Here is a 20771-nt window from a genome sequence, read left to right as displayed (position 1 = left end):
AATTCTGCCCAGGGCTAGGGCTTCCCAGCTCAGACCCTGATCAGGGAGGCCCTTGATGAAGTTCTGGGCAGCTAGGCACAGCCAGGGACTGCTGCTAGCAGGGAGAAGCTCATGGGCAGAGCTCCTGCCAAGAGTTGGGCTGCACAAATGCTCTGCCCCAGACTTGCTCCTGGGCATACTAAGGGAATTGCCACAGCTTGTGGCCCACCCTAGGGGACAGGAAGGCAGAGGTGGCACCTGTGGGGAGGAGCAGCCAGGACAGGTGAGCCTCAAGTGCCCATCAAGGGATTGCAGCCCATGGAGGGCATCTTCAGTATCCAGCTGAGAGATCCCCAGGGTCAAGACTCTTCCCTGGTCAGTGTCCCAGGAAGATTTTGTCCTTTCTGCCTTCCATCTTGATCCATGTGTTCCTGAATCTAGTTCCAGAATCCAGCTCCCTTCTGCTGCTGAGGAGAGATTTAAACTGGATGTTAGGAAGAAGTTCTTTACAGTGAGGGTGGGGAGAAACTGGCACGGGTTGCCTAGGGAGGTTGTGGAGCACAGAATGACAGAATGTGATTGCATTTTGTGCTCCACAACTCCCCTGGAGGTGTTCAAAGCCAGGATGGATGAGGCCTTGAGTGACCTGTTCTAGTGGGAGGTGTCCCTGCCTATGTCCCTGGAACTGGATAATCTTTGAGGTCCCTTCCAGTCTAGCCCATCCTATGATCCTTGTCAGGAACCTCACCAGAGTGGTCAAAGATTGACTCAGTTTGAAGCAAACAACCTTGCAGCTATGAAGAGCTGAAACAAGCGCAGGATTGTGGTGGAAAAGCATTGAGTCTTGCTTCAGCTTCTGAATCCAGCTCCCCTCTGCTGCTGAGCCTAGTGTGGGATTTGTCCAGCACCCATCTTCAGCATCAGTGATGCCAATGGTGCCTGGAACACAAAACCTATGAGGAGAGGCTGAGGGAGCTGGGGGGGTGCAGCCTGCAGAAGAGGAGGCTCAGGGGTGACCTCATTACTGTCTACAACTACCTGAAGGGAGGCTGTAGCCAGGTGGGGTTGGACTCTGCTGCCAGGCAAGCAGCAACAGAACAAGGGGACACAGTCTCAAGTTGTGCCAGGGCAGGTCTAGGCTGGATGTTGTTAGGAAGTTGTTGTCAGAGAGAGTGATTGGCATTGGAATGGGCTGCCCAGGGAGGTGGTGGAGTTGCCATCCCTGGAGGTGTTGAAGCAAAGCCTGGTTGAGGCACTTAGCGCCATGGTCTAGATGACTGGCTAGGGCTGGGTGCTAGGTTGGACTGGATGATCTTGGAGCTCTCTTCCAACCTGATTGATTCTATGACTCTATGACCATTACCATCAGAGGTTGGGTTGGCTCTTGCTTTGTGTCTCTGTGTCTCCATTCCATGGCATTGTTCTTCCTTCCACCCCAGCTGGTTTAGTTTCTTCCCCACTCCATCAGTCGCTCTCTTCCTTTCCTCTTCCCTTTGGGAAGGGTGAGGAGTTCATGGAGCGTGTCTGTCACTTGTCTGGTGGCTTGCCCAGCCCTGAGGCTTGACACACTGGTGAGGATGCTGCACGCTCCGAGGGGTTATGATGATGTATTCCACTCATGTTCCCTTTGAAAAATCCGGGAGCGTTTTCAGCGTTGATTTCCCTCCAGAGTTATTACACCCCACACAGATTGGCAGCGCCGTGCCAGAGTGCCAGGATTTATGAGGTGACCTTGGAGGCACAGGCACTCCCAGATTGAAAACACTTGGTGCTAAACTTGAAATATATTTATTTTGGATTTCTGAGCAGTCCCCACTATTGTATAAATCAGAATGAGATTAACACAAATAATGCCCAACATTTATTTAACGTTCCGTAACGCGAGGGAATTCTTTCACACGCAGCGCTCCTGCCTCCTCCTAGGCTCTGTTTTGCTGCTGGATCCAACCTTAAACCTTCAGCAGAGTTCAGGAAAGGCAGCACTTGGCCTCTCCTCTCCCTGTCATAAGCAGTGGATGGTGATTTGGGCTACTCTCCATCAGGATGCCTTCAGTTGCCTTCAGTTTTGGGCCCCTTGCTACAAGAGAGATATTGTGGTGCTGGAGTAGGTCCAAAGAAGGGCAGTAAAGGGTCTGGAAAAGAAGTCTTTTGAAGAGCAGCTGAGGGAACTGGAGGTTTATTAGCCTGGAGAAAAGAAGGCTGAAGGGAGACTTTCTGGTGGTCTTCGCAGAGAGAGTGATTTGCCATTGAGAGCCTGGAGAAGAGGAGGCTCAGGGCAGAGCTCATTGCTCTCTGCAACTACCTGAAGGGAGGCTGTGGCCAGGTGGGGGTCGGTCACTTCTCCCAGGCAACCAGCAACAGAACAAGGGGACACAGTCTCAGGTTGTGCCAGGGCAGGTGTAGGCTGGATGTTAGGAGGAAGTTGTTGCCAGAGAGAGTGTTTGGCATTGGAATGGGCAGCCCAGGGAGGTGGTGGAGTCACCGTGCCTGGAGGTGTTCAAGCAAAGCCTGGCTGGGGCACTTAGTGCCATGGTCTGGTTGAGTGGACAGGGCTGGGTGCTAGGTTGGACTAGATGATCTTGGAGGTCTCTTCTAACCTGGTTGATTCTATGATTCTAAATCTCTTTTCCAGCCCAAACAACTCCATGACTGTATATGTGAGCTGAGCATTCCTAAAGCACTGTGCACAGCAGCACTCAGCAGCTGCTCAGGATTGGGCCAGCCAAAGCTATCTCCAGCTGCTGGAGACACCCTGGCCTGTTTCCTGGCTGCTGCCTGTAGTGCTGCCCAAGCCCTTTGGATCCACACAGCCAAGTCCTGCGTGGGATCCCAGAATGCCACCTTATTGAGCTGCCCAGGGAGCTTCCCAAGCAGTTTTTGGTGCTGGTAAAGAGGTGCTGATAGATGGAAAGGAAAACTCTGAGTGAAGGCACGCGGAGCGCGGAGCCGTAAGCGGCAGTAACGGCGACTCCAACCTGTGCTGCCGTTAATTGTCATTCAGTTTATATCGACGTGCAGTTTATTAAACCATAAAGCAGAGGCAGCAAGCACTGAGAGCAGCTCTAGAGATAATTAAACATAATAAGGGTTTCACTTAATCCCTCAAACCCCACGGGAGGCACAGTTAAGACTGAATACCCTCCTTGCGCTGAATCGCGCTGCTTTTTGCACAGCCATTTAAGAGCACTTCCCACTCCAAGATTCCAGGACAGGCAGAAAGGTAGGTCCCCACCTTCACTTCTGAAAGCATTTGAATCCTTTTCCTTGCACCTTTAAGTCGTTCTTCTTATTATGCCTGAACTCTGACTTTACAAGCAGCGCCTGGCTCATTATTGGCATTGCGGTAGCAGGTAGAGAAGCTCCTGAGGGATCCTAAGGCAGGTCTCAGAGCAGGACAGCAGATGGGCAGATTGGTGGCCAGGAGGGCTAGAAGGCAGCAGGGATGGGACCTGCGTGCTCTCAGCTCTCCAGCTCGTGTCATCTCCCTGCACAACACAGTCATTTCTTGGATGAGGAGGGTCAGAAAGGGGATGAAAGGAAAGGGTGAGCTGAATGTGTGGAGTGAGAGGCTGGCGGAGCAGGAGGATGAAGCAGCTTTGGATGAATGAAAACAATTAGGGCAAAGAGGAAGAAAGAAACAATACATGCCCTGAGCTGTAATTTGGGATCCTCAGGTCTCTTGTTAATGGGAATGGGACTGGACGAGTTAAAAATCAGGGAGTGAGGAAAAGTCGGGCTCCCTAGAAGCAATGCTCTGGGATGTGGGGAGCAGAGGAGGTGCCCCAGGATGTGGGAAGCAGAGGGACTGCCCTGGGCTGCAGGAAGCAGCTCAGTCTGGGTGGTGAGGGGGGTGTCCTGTGTCTGCTGGGAAGAAACACACTGGAGCTGAAAGGTGAGTGGAAAAGGAGGAAAATTGGAGGGGAGAAAAGAAGGGGGAAATAAAAAAGGAAAAGTTGGGGGTGGGGGGGAGGTAGGGAGAGGGAGGAGGAGAAAAAACTAAAAGAGGGGAGAACAAGGAAAACCAGAGGTGGGAGGAGGAGAAAATGGAGGGAGAGGTGTACAAGCGGAGAAAAAGTTGGAGGAAGGAGGAAAAAGGAGGGGAAAAAGGAAAGGGGGGGGGGGGGGGGGGGGGGAGAGAGGAGAAAAACTGAGGGAGAAGGAGGAAAACCGGGAGGGGAAAGGTGAGAAAAGGAGGGAGAAAGGAGGAAAAGCAGAGGGAAAATGCGGGGGGAAAGTGGAAAAAAAAATGGCAGAAAAGGGAGAATAAAGGAGGATAAAGGCGGGGGAAGGGCGGAAAAAGAGGGTGAAAGGAGGAAAAGGAAAAGGGGGGAATAAAACGGGAAAAAAAAAGAAGGAAAGGGGCAATTTCCCGCCGGGTTCGGGACTGAGCCGCGGTAGCAAAGCCCGGGGCGGGAGCGGTGTGCCTGGGCGGGAGAACGCCTGTGCCTCCAGCGGCTCTCCGCGGCTGCGGGGCAGGAGAAGGGTTAAGGGCAGCCGCGCTGCCGCGGCTCCTCCGCCCGCCCCCCGCGCACGGCGCAGGTTTGGGAGGTGGGGTTTGGCTCGGCGCTCGCCCGCTTCCCCGGCCGCTCCATGCTCAATGCTGCGGCCGCGGGGCTGCTGCGGGACTTGCGCACCTCGGGGCTACCGCGCACGGCGCATCGCGGCCCGGGAAGGCAGGCAGAGCCCGCGGAGCTCCGGCATGTGCCCCCGCCCCTGTGCCCAGGTAAGAGAGGCTTTGCAGAGGGAGGCGGGTTTGAAAAGATCAAACCGGGAATAAATCAGGCTTGAAACAGGTTTGCGGTGATGGGGATGGAAAAGAGCGGCTGGGCTGCGCGGGGTGCGGAGCTCACTGCGACGGGAAATGCTGAAAGAGGTGCGGATTTCCCCGTGAACCGAGGTGCTGAAAGGGATGCGGAGCGCGGTGTGCGGAGCTCCCAGGGAAGGGAGACGCTGGTAGGGGTGCAGAGCTCAGGATGAGGAGCTCCCTACAAAGCGAGATGCTGAAAACGGGTGCGGAGATCAAGGTGCGGAACTCTCCAGGAAGGGAGATGCTGGAAGGGGTGCAGAGTACAGGCTGCGCAGCTCCAGACGAGAGAGGTGCTGAATGGGATGAGGAGCCCGCAGGTGCGGTTCCCCGGAGGTACCTGTGGTGCCCCGCGGAGCGCAGCGCGGTTTCTGCGGCTCCTGGCTGGGTACCGGACTGGGCTCCCCGACTAAATCAGGGCGGGCAGAGCCAGCTCCGGGCACGGAAAGAGGGAAGAGAGAACGGTGGAGAGCTCGGGGCTGTGCCTGTGTCTGCGGGCAGAGGGATGCTCCCTGCCAGGCTGGCAGAAAGACACGCAGAACTTTTCGCCTGATCCAGTCGGCGTTGCCTTGCTCGAGTATTTTCGTTTTGCTTTCCCCAGGCTGCTGTTGCCGCCGCGTCGTGAGCGACATAACGCAGCGTGTTGGTTTATTTATCCCAGACACGAGTGACTTGCTCTCTAAACTACAAATTAAGCGACGCTGCTTGCATAACAAGTGGAAATAGTTTGTATCTTCCATACTAATCATCCATCACCTTTCAAAGGAAGCCAAGCCGGGGTGCTTGGTCGGGTTGTGGGTTTGGGGTTGGTTTGGGTGTATTTTGCAAGGAGGGTTCAGTGAAACAGTCTGAAGTCTTGCAGCATCGTATTCATTTTGCCTTCGCTGGATTAGTGTGGGCAAAAGATTAAGAGCCAGCATGTTGATGAGGCATCCTGAGGTGCAGGGAAGAAGGGGAGTGCTTGGGTACTGGAAGAAGTCAGGTTTTACGTTTGTGCTTGCACATCCATCCGCCTGTTTACATGGTTCGGTTCAGGACCTGCATCCCAGCCGATAAATCACCCACAGGAGAACAGGGACTGGTGTAAGGCTCTGATTCAAGTGGCCACACTCCTCGTAAGATCCCTCCCGACACGGCATCCTCCCAGCTCCCTCCCGACTTGCCTGGGTAGCCTCCCACCAGCTGCCCTCGGGGTGGGATAGCACAGCCTGGGGCACGTCCCAGCAGCATCGTAGCTCTCGGAGTCCCCTTTCCTGCTTCGTGTCTCTTCCTCCCGGCCAGCAGCTCCGTCCGAGGGGTGCATGTGGAGCTCCAGCCCAGGCTCCCACGCACCCAGGCTCCCCACGCTGCTGGCGTGGACTGTAGAAAGCAGGGTGGCGGTGCTCTGCACTTGGGACCAGCTTGGTGGACGCTCCAGAAGCCTGCTTTGCTGCTTTCCTGACCAGGACACTGCTCTTTCCTCTTTTCTGGACCTGAGGATCTTGCATTTTTACCTTGCATTTGTAAGTCACTGCAAACTGCTTCAATGGCTCTTGAATAATCCTTCGAAGTCACCTCCCCTCTTTAGCCTAATACCAAAAGGACTTACTTTACATGGCTAATCCCTCTTTTACTTGCTGTACAGCCACGTTTTGAGGTGTGCACACTGCTGATTTCCCCCAAGCAGCCTGCTTTAGACAATGGCTTCTGCTGGCGTGCAGCAACCTCTCCCTCCTGTGCCCAACTCTGGGCAGAGCTGAGTACATCTGACAAGATTTTTGCTTGATTTCAGGAGGTGTTTCATCAGATCCCATCAAGTGAACTAACACTGCCGCACAAAGCCCTACCAAAAAGGCTTTGGTTTGCCTCTATTTGTAAATACCACCTACGGGGAGACGCTGGAAGGTCTCCTGCTCCATGTGCCCGTGTGTCAGCCAGCCTGGAGGCAGTGCTTGGGCGGTGAGGACTGAGTGGAGCAGGGTGTGCCTGCAGATAGTTGAACAAACCTGGCAAAACTCTGGCGACTTGGACATTTCCCTGTCCTTATCTTCTGCTGTGGACTTGAGCTCTCTTCTAGCCCCTCTAGTCTCCCCAGAATGTTAAGCTTGTGCTGTTCTTGACGATGACAAAAGAGGTGTTTTGGATGTGAACGACAGCAGAAGAGAAGCTCACCTTTGCAAGAAGCCTCCCTTCTCCTCTAGCATGTAAACATGATGATATGATCTTACCTTCAAACCTTAACTTTACATGCACTAAGAGTGATGTCCAGAGCTCCTTAGCCTCTCACCTGAGGCCACCAAGAGTGTCTGATGAGGTCTAAGCTTGCTTACAGTGTGCCCTGGGTGGCGGGAGGGGGCGAATGGCAGCGTGTCCTCCTATTTATGCCGTGAGATCACCTCTTGCCGTGGTGTGGCACAAGCCCTCTTGGATGGGTGCTCTCTGAGACCACAGCCATCCTGCCCTGGGTGTTACCTTAGTTGCATTTCCAGGCTTAATCCCTCTGTTGCTTGTTTCCTGAGTGCTGGCTTTGTAACTGTCAGCTGCAGGGTGTTTAGTCTAGAGTGAAAACCAGGAGCACTGCAAGACAGCTGCTGAGAGAGCCCACCTTGAGTCCCAGACTTGCACCTCCTGATGTGTGAAAGTGTTTCTTGTTGATAACCAGGTCTTTATATTCACTGGCATTATCATTGCTTTGCTTTAAAATACAGTCCTGTGGTACCCCACCAGGGACAGCTAAGAAAACAGGTCTTAGCTCCTGTACAATTTCTACGGCAGGTATAGACTTCAGAATGATTTTGTAGGCATTCTGGTGCCATGTAACTTGCTCCCCTTGGCTTGGGGAGTTGCTTTTGTTTGTGTAGTTAACTTGATTTAAAAGAAGACCCCAAATGAGATGTAAAGGTGAGGCAGAGTTGAAGGAAGGATACTAACCACAAGACTGGAGCTGTCAGCCTCTGGTTTCCACAAGGGACGTGGATAGGCACAGCCCTGGCACTGTGCAGGTATCTCTCCTGGGCTATAGGAGGTGTAGGAGAAGATGCTATTGCTTAGAAATACTCTGCTACCTTTGAAAGTTCATAAATCATCACAGGTCTATTTTTAGCTGTGTGAGATGAGAGCAAGTCTGGGGTTTCTTCCCACACCTCCCATCTGTGGCCTAAAATGACCCAGGAATGTCCCTGTAGAAGCTGCTCATGAGCTCCTGTGGTTTTTGCTGAGGATCTCTTGTTCAGGCCCTTGTTATTTGGAGGATGGGGCTCAATTTACAGTGGGTTTGGTGCACCAGAACCACACATGCAGAAGCTGGAAGCCTGGTGTTTTGGAGTTAGGTGATGGCTGGGCTGGAAAGGTCTGTTCTGACTGATGCTGTGATTCTCTGCTTGATGAGTGATGTGCAGCCCCTGACAGCAAGGTAATCACAGAGACAGAAAAGTAACATGAATCACACCAAATCCACAAATGCCAGCTCCCAAACTCTAATCTAGGCGTGCTGCCAAGGTTTAAACTTGCACACATCTTTGCTGCTATCTGCTGCAGTGGTTACTCAAATATAAATATGAATATCATGACAGTAGTGAGTCACTCTTCTTCTTATTAGCAGAGCAAATACATAATGATGACACCCAACTCTTTGGTACAAGGGCACAACTGCTCCCTATCCCCCCCCTCCCCATCACTCTGTGATTCACCACAAAAATGTGATGTTACACCCCAAAACTCTTGGGTTAAAGCTGCTCAGCATAAATGAAGTTCCCATTTCATTAGGAAGCAGGGCAGGAGTGTTTTTTATTCTATACAGAGGGGTTTCCAGCTCTGTCTGTGTTGTACTTGGGAAATAACTTCCTCCTCTGCTTTTCCCTAGATACAAACAATCACTTTTCATCTTCATCTGCCAGATAAAAACCTGTTTCAACAAGGCACCAAGAAAAGGAAAGATTTGTTGGGGTTGATTTGATTGCTGGGTCAAATCACTGAAAATCAAACCCTCAGGGCCAACAGGGTCATGATTAATCTAGTGACCTCATCATAGGCACGATTCAAATTTAGGAAGCTAGAGCACAAGGAGCAAGTTTTGGCCCTGCAGAGTAAATTGGGTGATTTTTGGTGGGTGATTTTTTTTTGGCTCAGGGATGTAATTACAGCATAGATGGATCAGCATGTGGACTTCAGTGAGCTAAGTGATCCACTTGCTGCACTACTCCACTTGAAAAAGATCTTCTGAGGACTCAAGAACATAATGCAGGAGCATTAAAATTACCTTTCTAGGCATTAGTTTTCACATTGTGTTAAGCAGCTCTACATGGTTCTACCACATTTGTTTCTTCCACTGCCTCTTTCATAAGCTCCCAGCTGATCAGCTTTTCATACTCTGTTACTTGAAGATGGAGACATCTCAAATATGGCCAAACATCTTCATTAAGGAGTAAATGCTTTGACATATCCAGTACCAAGCTCCCCTAAGGTGCAGTAATGACTAAAAGCAAAGTGCCACAGTGGTACTTCATCACCTTTTCTCCTTGTTTTAGCAGAGGCTTGGAGCCAGGCTTCGGTGAGACTCAGTGGACACCAATGTTCTGAACCACCTCACATGGGCTTTCCTTCTTCTGTGCCTTCAGGTGGTCTCGTGACACTCACTACCTAGGAGCCAACAGCTCTTAGGGGTTGGAGGAGCCCATAAGATGTCCAGGTTTCTGTCAGGCAAGATTCTGTGCTCCACAACTTCCCTGAAGGAGTTCAAGGCCAGGTTGGATGAGGACTTGAGTGACCTGTTCTACTGAGAGGTGTCTCTGCCTGCAGCAGGGGGTTGGAGCTGGATGAGCTTTGAGATCCTTTCCAACCTTGGACTGCTATATCTGAACCACCTTCTGTTAACTTAGCTGTAGGCTTTGTAGCAGGGTTCAAGTCAATAATTGATAGGACAAGATGTACATTAGCACAGAACACGTATGGCTGAGTCAGTGGCAAAAGAACTATCCTGGCTGGCTGCCACATGCTGAGCTGCTTTTCTTAGCCCACCCATGGCAACCTGGGTTTCTGACACCATCATGTTATGAACTCTTTGCTGGATCTCTTCTCTCCTTGGACCTTTAGTGGGATCACCACATTTTCCACAGCACCTGTGTGAGGAACCTCAAGCTGGTGGCTACCAATGGTGCAGGAATTCATTTGCTGTGATTTTCTTTTCCATTATCCTCTTTGATAGCACCGTGCTTGGTGTTTATGGAGGGAGCCATGAGAGGTGTTTGAAAGACTTGCTCGTTGCTGAGCAGAGGAGGTTCTTCACCTCCCACACAGAGCACTGAGGAGCTTTCACTTGGTAAGGTTTTTCTTATCCCTACTACCTCTCTCATGTGCAACGGTGGTAAAAGTTCTGTCTCCTCTTGTCGTGAGCAAATGGATGAATCTTCTTGGTCTTTGCCTCTCAATCTTTTGGAAGTTAAAAAAAATTGCTTCTGAACAGCACTCAACTCCTGGGGTTTTCCTTAAATGAGTCACTTAGCATAAGAGCAGCACACTTGCCTAAGAGGGTTTTAGTCCAAGAGTGACTTTCCATATTTAATTGATCTGTATTGTTCAATTAGGGAGATGTATAATGCCCTTTGTTGTGCATGTATGGCTGGAAGTAGAAATGAATGAAATATGAAGTACAGCAGAAGACTAATTTCAGACAGAACCAGCTCTTAGGCATGCACAAACCCAGGCCTTGAGATGCTTCGGTAAATAGGAGTTGTGCAAGGACCTCAGATCGTTACTCCTGAGGTGCAAATTAATCTGGATTAGAATACTTCTTCTTGTTCTGGCTACAACTCAGCAACGTTTTTACTCCAAATCAGATTTGCTGCCGTTTCCAACTCCCTACTTAATGTTTAAATGGATTTTAGGGGGTTACAATTCCCTGGAAGGAGCTCCTTGGGGCTTCAAAGCCCCCCCCATGATTTCCCAAATCCAAGTGCGGTGTGGAGAGCGAGGAGCTCAGAGCAGAGCGAGGTGACACGAACAAACAGGAGTGACACGGATCCCGCAAAGTGACACAGATCCCAGAGAGTGGCACGGATCCCACAGGGTGGCAGCACTCGACCCACTTGGCTCCAGCTGCGGCCGGATCAGTTTCAGCCCCGGCTGGGGCTGGTGCATCCTGCAGCGCATCCTGCGCCGCACATCTCGCAGCGCATCCCTCCCAAGGCAGGAGCTTCGGGAGCGCACCCTTCCGGGTGGGTCCAGGCCAGAGCCAGCCCCGGTTTGCAGGATCTGTAATGGATTTGGGGCTTTATGCCTATATCCCGAATCACATTTTTTTACAGCATGGTTTTCACAGGGTTCTGAAGTCTGAGGAATCCTTTAAAGAAAAAAAAAGAAAAGAAAAAGAAAAGAAAAGGAGAAAAATAAAAAGGAGAAGATAGAGGAGAAGAAAAAGAAAAAGGAGAAGAGAGAGGAGAAGAAAAAGAAAAAAGAGAAGGGAGAGAAGAAAAAGAAAAGGAACAGAAAAAGGAGAAGAAAAATGAGAGGAAAGAGAAAAGGAAAAAGGAAAAGGGGAAGGAAATTGAGAGGAAAGAGAAAAGGAAAAAGGAAAAGAAGAAGGAGAAGAAAAATGAGAAGAAAGAAAAGGAAAAAGGAAAAGGGGAAGGAAATTGAGAGGAAAGAGAAAAGGAAAAGAAAAAGGAGAAGAAAAATTAGAAGAAAGAGAAAAGGAAAAAGGAAAATAAAAAGGAGAAGACAGAGGAGAAGAAAAGGAAAAAGGAAAAGGAGAAGAAAAATTAGAAGAAAGAGAAAATGAAAAAGGAAAAGAAAAAGGAGAAGAAAAATGAGAAGGAAGAGAAAAGGAAAAAGGAAAAGAAAAAGGAGAAGAAAAATGAGAAGAGAAAAGGGAAAAGGAAAAGAAAAAGGAGAAGACAGATGAGAGGAGAAGAAAAGAAAAAAGGAAAAGGAGGAGAAAAATTATAAGAAAGAAAAGGAAAAAAGAAAAGAAAAAGCCTCACTTTTTCTCTCACTCTTCCATGGGTGTGGAGCTTCTCTGTGACCCACAAAGCCATTGTGCCTCTCTGTTCCCCCCTCATTTTCCCCACTCCTTTTGTACTCAGCGTTATCCACCTTTCCTTGCACAGCCTGATGCAGCAGGTCCTCTTACATTGTGTCTGCCAGGGACGGGGCTTTTTGTGCCTCGCTCAGCATCACCCTCTCTCTGCTCCTCCCCAGCTCCTTTGCTTTCAACACAATATGATCAAGGCAACAGAAGGATTCCTCTGTTGGATCCAGACTTGCTGGTATCTGGTTATTCATGAAGAATAATCAGAAAGCAGTGCAGAAATCCATGCCCATGAGCTGGTTCAGAGGAGCTGTCCTAAAATGTGCTTGGTACAAGGAAAAGTTTGTCTGTGTGCAGTTCTTCTCATTGATGATTTGCAGGAGAGCTTTCTGGGAGTGTAATGGCTTCAAGTTGCACCAGGGAAGGTTTAGATTGGGTATTAGGAATAAAACCTCCATTGCAAGGGTCACCAAGCACTGGAACAGGCTGCCCAGGGCAGTGGCAGAGTCACCATCCTTGGAGGTGTTTAAAAGACTTTTGGATGAGGAGCTCAGGGACATGGTCTAACAATTGTGTACAGGGAGATGTTAGGTCATGGTTGGACCCAGTGATCTTAAAGTCTTTTCCAACCAGGCAGTTCTGTGATTCTGTTAAGGTCAGCTTAGTGTTAGTCCAGCTCAGAAATCTGCATGGCAGAAGGGATCTGCCAATTCTATTTTCAGTGGCCGGGGGGGAGGTCTGTGAGCACCAGGGATGGGCAGGGAAGATGGAAAGCACTGAGCATCTTCCCCTCTCCCATTTCTGCTGTCACACAAATGCTTTCCTGCTTGCCAGCACTTCCTACAAGGACTATTAAGTGAACATACCACACGTTGTTGTAGCAAGGAGGGAGAGATTGGAGAAGCAGATACAGAACAATGTTAAGCTAAGCTTTGGCCAATCTCTTTTCAGTGGTGCCCAGAAAGAAAAGGGGCAATGGGCACAACCTAGAGCACAGAAGGTTCTGTCTGAATGGGAGAAGAAACTCCTTAGCTGTGAGAGTGCCAGAGCCCTGGAGCAGGCTGCCCAGAGAGGCTGAGGAATCTCCTTCTCTGGAGAGCTTCCAACCCCAGTTGGCCGTTGCGATCCTGGGCAAGCTGCCTTGGGTGCCTTGCTTTAGCAGGGAGGGTTGGACTAGATGATTCCCAGAGGTCCTTTCCAGCCCCCATCACACTGGGATTGTGTAAGGCTGAGTCTTTCCTACTTTTGCTATTCTATTTAGTGCCTTGTGCTGGCTCGAGTCGAAGAATTGCTTGGGTGAATGCAGCGTTTGATAGGTCTCCTAATTGCAGATGTAGGGGAGAGAAAACACCAATCAAATGCACCTGAGAACGAAGAGCAGAGAACATGGACTGACTCAATATTTTCTCTAGTCAAGTGGGGAAAAAAAAGGCAGGCTAGAATGAGCAAGCTGGAAAGGTCAAACTCATTTGTACTCGTGTGATAATGGTCATACCTCCTTTGTTTATGAAGCTCGCCAAGTCTTGCCGGTGTTAACCACTCTGATAAACCCGAGGGTGATTTGGGGAAATTAAAGAGGAAATAGCAATTGTTCCACCTTCTTCGTGCCTCAATCTGTTCTGGCTTAGGATTCCCTTAGTAGGTTACATTATTCTTCACTGTTTAGTTGAGATGAGATTTATTGGGTTGCTTTGCCTTCGCTCGGCTGCGGCTGGAGCGAGATCATTTGAAACAACAACAAAATCAGAATTAATAGCGAGGTTGATAAGAGTGAAAAGCTGCCTGAGCCTTGCTGCTTATGCATTCTGACTCTGTTCCCCTGTTTGTTTGTTTTGCTGCAGTCTCCTCTGTTTATTTACCAGGGTAAGTGGAGTTTTTATCTGTATGTATGGCGACTGCTATTAAAACAGGACTAACTGGTGACCTCCCCACAGCCCAAACTGCCTGCTGCTGCTGCTGCCTTAGTTATTCAGGTACATTTGTGCTGCCTTTTAGCAGCCACTGAGAGTTGTGTGGATTTTCCTGGGGCTGTGGGGTTTTGACACGAGGGAAAAATGTTCCTCTGGGTGGTGCAGCGCTGGAGCAGGCTGCTCAGAGAGGTTGTGGAGTCTCTGGAGTGGAGTCCCAACTGGACATTGTGATCCTGGGCAAGCTGCTGTGGGTGCCCCTGTTTTAGCAGGGAGGTTGGGCTGGGTGATCTACAGAGGGTCCTTCCAATCCCCACCATGCTGGGATTCCTTCCTGGGAATGACAGTGCTATCAAACTGCACTGGAGATGAAAGTTTCCAAGGTAAGGCCAACCCCAAAATTTAAGAGGTTTTTATTCCTTGTCTAAGAGCTCAGCTCATTTTTAGCACAGGATGTGGGGAAATATTTTATGGAGCTGCCCTGAACCTCTTTGTTTCAAACAGTCAGAGCCCTTAGCTTGGGGAGAAAAGCTTTATGGGTGCTGGTGAATCAAAGGCAGACCTCACAGAGGCTTCTTTAATGATACCATTTCATGTGTCAGTGCAGACTGCTTTGGATTTCATCCCAGCACAGCTTTTTTTGATGAACACCTTAGAAATTTCAAAGCCAGGTTGAATCAGGCCTTGCGTGTCGCCAGTCGGACAAGGGAGGTTCTTTTGCCCCTGTGCTCAGCACTGCTCAGGCCACACCTTGAGTGCTGTGTCCAGTGCTGGGCTCCTCCATTCAAGAGAGATGTTGAGGTGCTGGAAGGTGTCCAGAGAAGGGCAGCAAGGCTGGGGAGGGGCCTGGAGCACAGCCCTGTGAGGAGAGGCTGAGGGAGCTGGGGGTGTGCAGCCTGCAGCAGAGGAGGCTCAGGGTAGAGCTCATTGCTGCCTGCAGCTGCCTGCAGGGAGGCTGTAGCCAGGTGGGGTTGGGCTCTGCTGCCAGGCACCCAGGAACAGAAGAAGGGGACACAGCCTCAAGCTGTGCCAGGGCAGGTCTAGGCTGGATGTTGTTAGGAAGTTGTTGCCAGAGAGAGTGATTGGCATTGGAATGGGCAGCCCAGGGAGGTGGTGGAGTCACCGTGGCAGGAGGTGTTGAAGCCAAGCCTGGCTGGGGCACTTAGTGCCATGGTCTGGTTGACTGGATAGGGCTGGGTGCTAGGTTGGACTGGATTATCCTGGAGGTCTCTTCCAACCTGGCTGATTCTATGATTCTATGGTCTAGGAGGAGGTGTCCTTGCCCATGGCAGGGGCTTGGAACTGGATGGTTTTTAAGGTCTCTTCCAACCCAGACCATTCTGTGATTGATTTTCCACAGAGCAGCAGAGGACTACATCAGGAGTCCCTCTTGCCTCATCTACAGCAAAAAGTGTTGGCTCCTGAGGAATTCACTTGCTAGGCTTATGGCTGAGACATTTAATATCCAGAATGATTTAGTATATCAAATTCTAGAGTTTTGGGCTGAATGTAGCTGCATTCGTCATTGTTGCAGAACCTTGACAGTGAACAAAAGGTGCTGCAGGGAACCATAACTCACACAGCAAATTAATGGGGTCCTGGCTTTGCTTGCTCAGCTCAATGGAAACTGGGAACGATGTGGTCTCAGCAGCCAAGGGCTTTCTGCACCAAGTATGTGATCTAGGAGTTTGCATGTCCTTCATCCCTGGGGGGATATTAAAAGTGTGGCTGGCTTTGGCTGGTGATTTTCATTCACAGAATCACAGAATGTAAGGGGTTGGAAAGGGCCTCAAAAATCATCTAGTCCAAGCTCTCTGCAAGTTCCTTCACCATACTTGAAAGGGGGGGGGGAGGGAGAGAAAGCCCAACAAAGAGCTTGTCAGCTGTTATGGGAGCAAGAGGCCAAGGGGATGAGATTTAACAAGGCCGAGTGCAGGGTTCTGCACTTTGGCCACAGCAACCCCAAGCAGCACTACAGGCTGGGGTCAGAGTGGCTGAGAGCAGCCAGGCAGAGAGGGAGCTGGGGGTGCTGGGAGAGAGGAGCTGAAGAGGAGGCAGCAGTGCCCAGGTGGGCAGCAGAGCCAATGGCATCCTGGGCTGGCTCAGGAGCAGTGTGGGCAGCAGGACAAGAGAGGTTCTTCTGCCCCTGTGCTCAGCACTGCTCCGGCCACACCTTGAGTGCTGTGTCCAGTTCTGGGCTCCTCAATTCAAGAGAGATGTTGAGGTGCTGGAAGGTGTCCAGAGAGGGGCAGCAAGGCTGGGGAGGGGCCTGGAGCACAGCCCTGTGAGGAGAGGCTGAGGGAGCTGGGGGTGTGCAGCCTGCAGCAGAGGAGGCTCAGGGCAGAGCTCATTGCTGTCTGCAGCTGCCTGCAGGGAGGTTGTAGCCAGGTGGGGTTGGGCTCTGCTGCCAGGCAAGCAGCAACAGAAGAAGGGGACACTGCCTCAAGCTGTGCCAGGGGAGGTCTAGGCTGGATGTTGTTAGGAAGTTGTTGGCAGAGAGAGTGATTGGCATTGGAATGGGCTGCCCAGGGAGGTGGTGGAGTCACCATCCCTGGAGGTGTTGAAGCCAAGCCTGGCTGAGGCAATTAGTGCCATGGTCTGGTTGACTGAATAGGGCTGGGTGCTAGGTTGGACTGGATGAGCCTGGAGCTCTCTTCCAACCTGGCTGATTCTATGATTCTATGACAATGCAGTTGTTTTAACAGAATTACTTCTTTTTGGTGGGTGTCCATAAGAAAAAAGGACTTGAGTGAGGAGGTTTCCTCTGCCCTGATTTCTGTTTTGTCACACTACAGCAGGGAATGTATTGCTGTGAACATGGTGTGCCCAGTAACACAGGCCACATACCCCCACTGACAGTTTCTGCCACAGGACAGACATGTGCATTGCAAGGAGATATTTAGCATCATTAAAGTGTTTTGGTTGGAAGAGACCTTCAAGCTCATCACATCCAGCTGTGAGCTCAGCACTGCCAGGTCACCTCTGAACCGTGTCCCTCAACACCACTTCTCCATGGCTTTAAAACCCCTTCAGTGATGGAGATTCCACCACTGCCCTGGGCAGCCTGCTCCAGGGCTTGACAACCCTTTTGAGGAAGAAATTGTTCCTCATGTCCACCCTAAACCTGCAGTTTGGGGCAGTTTCCTCTTGTTCTGTCACTACAAGATCTGAGTTTCAAGGCCAGGCAGTGTTTTTACAGTCTGTAAGCACCGTCCAGCTGTAGAGCAGGATTGTACTGTCTCATCTGCTTCTCTGCTTCAATCTTCTGGACCACTGAAGTTAGAAAGTTGACAGCATGTGGCAAAAGGTGCTAATAATAGCTCAATAATACCTTCTCCTGGTTCATTCAATCCCATGTAAGCAGGAGCTTGCAGCAGAGCTGAACAGCACAGCATCGGCCAACCGGGGGAGGTATCAAGAGAGTCCTTAGTCCTTGGAGAGGATGAAGGGATACATCTCAGCTCCTGTGGAGGAATCCCCTCTGCAACAGCTAGCAGAAATGGACAGAATGCAATGTTTCTATTGCTCTTTATTTAATTGCTTCAGATTTGCCCACACAGCTGTGCCTTAGAGGCTCTGACTCCTCCTGACAACTCCATGCAGAGCGGAAGCAAAGGACTTGTGTAGCAAAATAGGTTTATCAAAGACTGGAACAGGCTGCCCATGGAAGTGGTTAAATGCCCATCCTGGATGCATTCAGAAGCCATCTAGATATGATGCTGAAAGAAATGGTGTAGCAGTGGCTCTGGTAGAGTTAGGTAATGGTTGGACTTGATGATCTTGAAGGTCTTTTCCAGCCACAGTGATGCTGTGGGATGAATGCTGCTTAAAGAAACCACTTAGAAACTCTTTGCCTTAGGAGAGGAAGTCATGGCAGGCACAGTGGAGGTGGGAAATGGGTGAAGAGAAGGAGGCATGGCAAGAAAACTTCAGAAGGTCAGGAAAAAGTTCCTCTCTTTAATTCTTTTCTCCTCTGCTTAGACTCCTCTGTCACTCACTGCTTTGGTGGCTCCACTCACACTGTGGGTCATGCAATGTCACTCATGCAGTTAGCAGTAAGGAAGACATCCCAGAGAAGGCTGAATTATGAATGCTTCTCTGTCCACACAATCTGAGGCTTGCCAAAACACTCTGTTAATGGTGGAGTTGCTGCCAAAGAGGCTCTCTTGCTCTAGGAGAGGAGGGACTGGCAGCAACATTCAGCCAAACCCTTCCTCCCGGTTGCTCCAAAGGTGGAGGGGGAAGAGGTCACCCATTATGCCTGCAGAAGAATCTAGCTCAGGTGCTACTCTGGTGGTCCCTGAGGAAGATCCTTCAAATCCTCTTTCAAAAGCATTTAAACTGGCAGTGGAGTGGTCTGCAAGTTGAAACCAGCACTGGGAGGTGTCCGTGCCTATGGTGGGGGGCTGGAACTAGATGATCTGTGAGGTCCTTTCCAACTTAAACTATTCTATGACCAACCCCCCAGCTGTTAGGCTTGGTTTTAACATGCCAGGAAGTTCTGAGCTTTGTGGTGTGCAGATCTCTGGATCAGGCAATGCTTCCAACCCTTCCCAGTGTATCCAGAGACAGCAAGGCTACCTCTGATAGCCTGCTTGCTGTCAGCACACTCTCTAGCTCAGAACCATTTTCTTATTATGATTATGATTGTATTTTAGACCCATTACCTAAAACATGGCATCAGTGCCCCTAGAAAAGTGGATTGTCCTTTCCTGGATAGCTGCTTCTATTTCACTCCACAAAATTTGATTCATGTATCTGAAACATTGCCACTAAACAGCTTTCTGAAGCAGAGTTGCAGTGCAAGACCAAATTAGATCCGTGTAGGGAGAAAGGAAATACTGTTGTTGCAAGTGTCCAAAGGGGCTGGAATGAAAATAATCTTATAGATCAAACTTCAATTGAGTTTTGATATTATGGAGATAACTCAGTTCTACACCTGCAAAATCCCAGCTGTCAACAAAAAAACCCAAACAACTTCAGGGTCACATTTCCAAGTGGCACTTCTAGGTCTGGCCCATCCAGCTTCATAGAATCAAGCAGGTTGGAAGAGAACTCCAAGCTCATCCAGTCCAACCTAGCACCCAGCCCTGGCCAATCAACCAGACCATGGCACTAAGTGCCTCTTCACACTCTGGCAGACTGGGATGTCAGCCCTCTGCATTACCACAGCACAGGTCCTGCAAAGAATTTTGGGCTATGAGAGTCCACTCAATAAAAAAAAAGAAGGTAAGGGGGATGCTCTTCAAGGATTGGCTGATGCAAAGCTCCACAGGAGCCTGCAGTGAGTGCAGCCCAGGCAGCAACCCTGTGCTGGGCTGCAGCAAGAGCAGTGTGGGCAGCTGGGCAAAGGAGGGGATTCTGCCCCTTGCCTCTGCTCTCCTCAGACCCCACCTGCAGCCCTGGGAGCAGTTCTGGAGCCCCCAGCACAAGCAGGACATGGAAGTGTTTGAGCCAGTCCAGAGGAGGCCACCAAGATGCTCAGAGGGCTGCAGCAGCTCTGCTGTGAGGACAGGCTAAGAGAGCTGGGGCTCTGCAGCCTGGAGAAGAGAAAGCTTGGAGGAGACCTTGGAGTGGCCTTGCAGCATCTGAAGGGAGCTACAGGAGGTCTGGGGAGGGACTATTGACAAGGTCTTGTAATGACAGGGCAAGGAGGAATGGGTTTGAGCTGGCAGAGGGATGTTTGAAACTGGATGTTAGGAAGTTCTTGGCAGTGAGGGTGGTGAGACACTGGCACAGGTTGCCCAGGGAGATGAGGCCTTGAGTGTCATGTTCTAGTGGGAGGTGTCCCTGCCTATGGCAGGGAGTTGGAACTGAATGATCTTTGAGGTCCCTTCCAACCTAAAGCATTCTATGATTTCTAAAACCCTTCCCAGGTTGCAGCTGTCTGGATAGTTGCTGCTGGCTGTCTGAGGGGCTTTGGAATAAGGCTCTGAATTTAGGACAGGCTATAGCTAAGGCAAACATCTCCAGGAGAACCTTGGGAAGTTCTGCAGTTTGAAGTCAAAGCCTTTTGAATCGAACTGGAGAATTTCTGTGACCCTTACTTACTGTAGTCTCTGAATGGACTTAAAAACTCAGCTCTGTAATTATCCTTGTGGAATTCTCCTGAGCTGGAGATGAAGAACTGAGAAGCACTTGTCAGGATGGCCAAAGACACAGAGATATTTAAGCACTTCAGGGTAAGTTCTACCCAAATTCTTTCAATTTTAGAGTGCTGAGTGATTAAAAATAATAAGTTGAGGGCAGAGGAGCAATTTTAACACTGACTTCTTTTCTTATCCCCCACAGATTGCCTCTTAATTCCCTGATCTAGAGTAGGATGTGCCTGATCTAGGGTAGGTTGTCCCTGCCCATGGCAGGGGGGCTGGAGCTAGATGATCCTTGTGGTCCCTCCCAACCTTGGCTGATTCTATGAGCTCTGTTTTGTGCCTAAACCAGATGTAATTAATTTTGCAGCTGTGTTTTTGCTTTGGATCAGTCCTTCCCAACTCTCCTCTGACTATTTCCTTCAAACCCACCCAATCAATACCTGGTGGCACCGAAATTCTCTCTCTGAAGATGTCATCAGATATGATTTAGGTGTCCAAAATGCTATGAGCAAAACCTCAGCATTCCAGCTGGCAATATCTAATAGGAAGGTAATGCCAACCAGTAGCATTGTGTAGAGTATAAAACACCACCATGCAATATTCAAATCCAGCTGCAGAGAATCCTCTCTAACTATACTGACAGCAGCTAAATTTAGCAACTAATTAAATTCCAGGGAAGAGAAGAATGCATTTCTCCATTGCAATCTGCCTCTTGTAAGGACAAAGATTATGTGTGTTATCTGTACTGCTATTTTAATACAATGTGGTATATTTATATAGATAATGACTACATACCTGGGCTTGCTGAGTGCCTACTCCTCTATTCTAGCATCTCTGCTGAAAAGGACCCAGGGAATGGCAGATTGAGTGCAAGCTGATGCTGAGGCTCAGCTGCCCTTCAGTCTGGCCTGTGGCAACAAGGTTGAGGGGTGACAGTCACTCTTCTCTTGACACTTAATCCACATCTGGATCCTCCCTGTCCTACT

The 20771-nt window shown here is 49.9% G+C and overlaps 1 protein-coding gene across 2 annotated transcripts in view; it reads left to right on the top strand.

Annotated features, from left to right (window-relative positions):
* Positions 1 to 4528: 4528 nt before the first annotated feature.
* The window catches only part of LOC135182285 (contactin-4), a 434616-nt gene continuing 418373 nt past the window's right edge, over positions 4529 to 20771 (top strand). For both annotated transcript variants that reach the window (XM_064156172.1, XM_064156171.1), the window contains exon 1: positions 4529 to 4702. The gene's annotated coding sequence lies outside the window, so the exon portion shown is untranslated. The remainder of the gene's footprint in view (positions 4703 to 20771) is intronic.

This window comes from Pogoniulus pusillus, chromosome 16, assembly GCF_015220805.1.
Source record: "Pogoniulus pusillus isolate bPogPus1 chromosome 16, bPogPus1.pri, whole genome shotgun sequence".
Lineage (NCBI taxonomy): Eukaryota > Metazoa > Chordata > Aves > Piciformes > Lybiidae > Pogoniulus > Pogoniulus pusillus.
The sequence above is the reverse complement of the archived record's forward strand: the minus strand, read 5'-3'. Positions and strand labels throughout refer to the sequence as shown.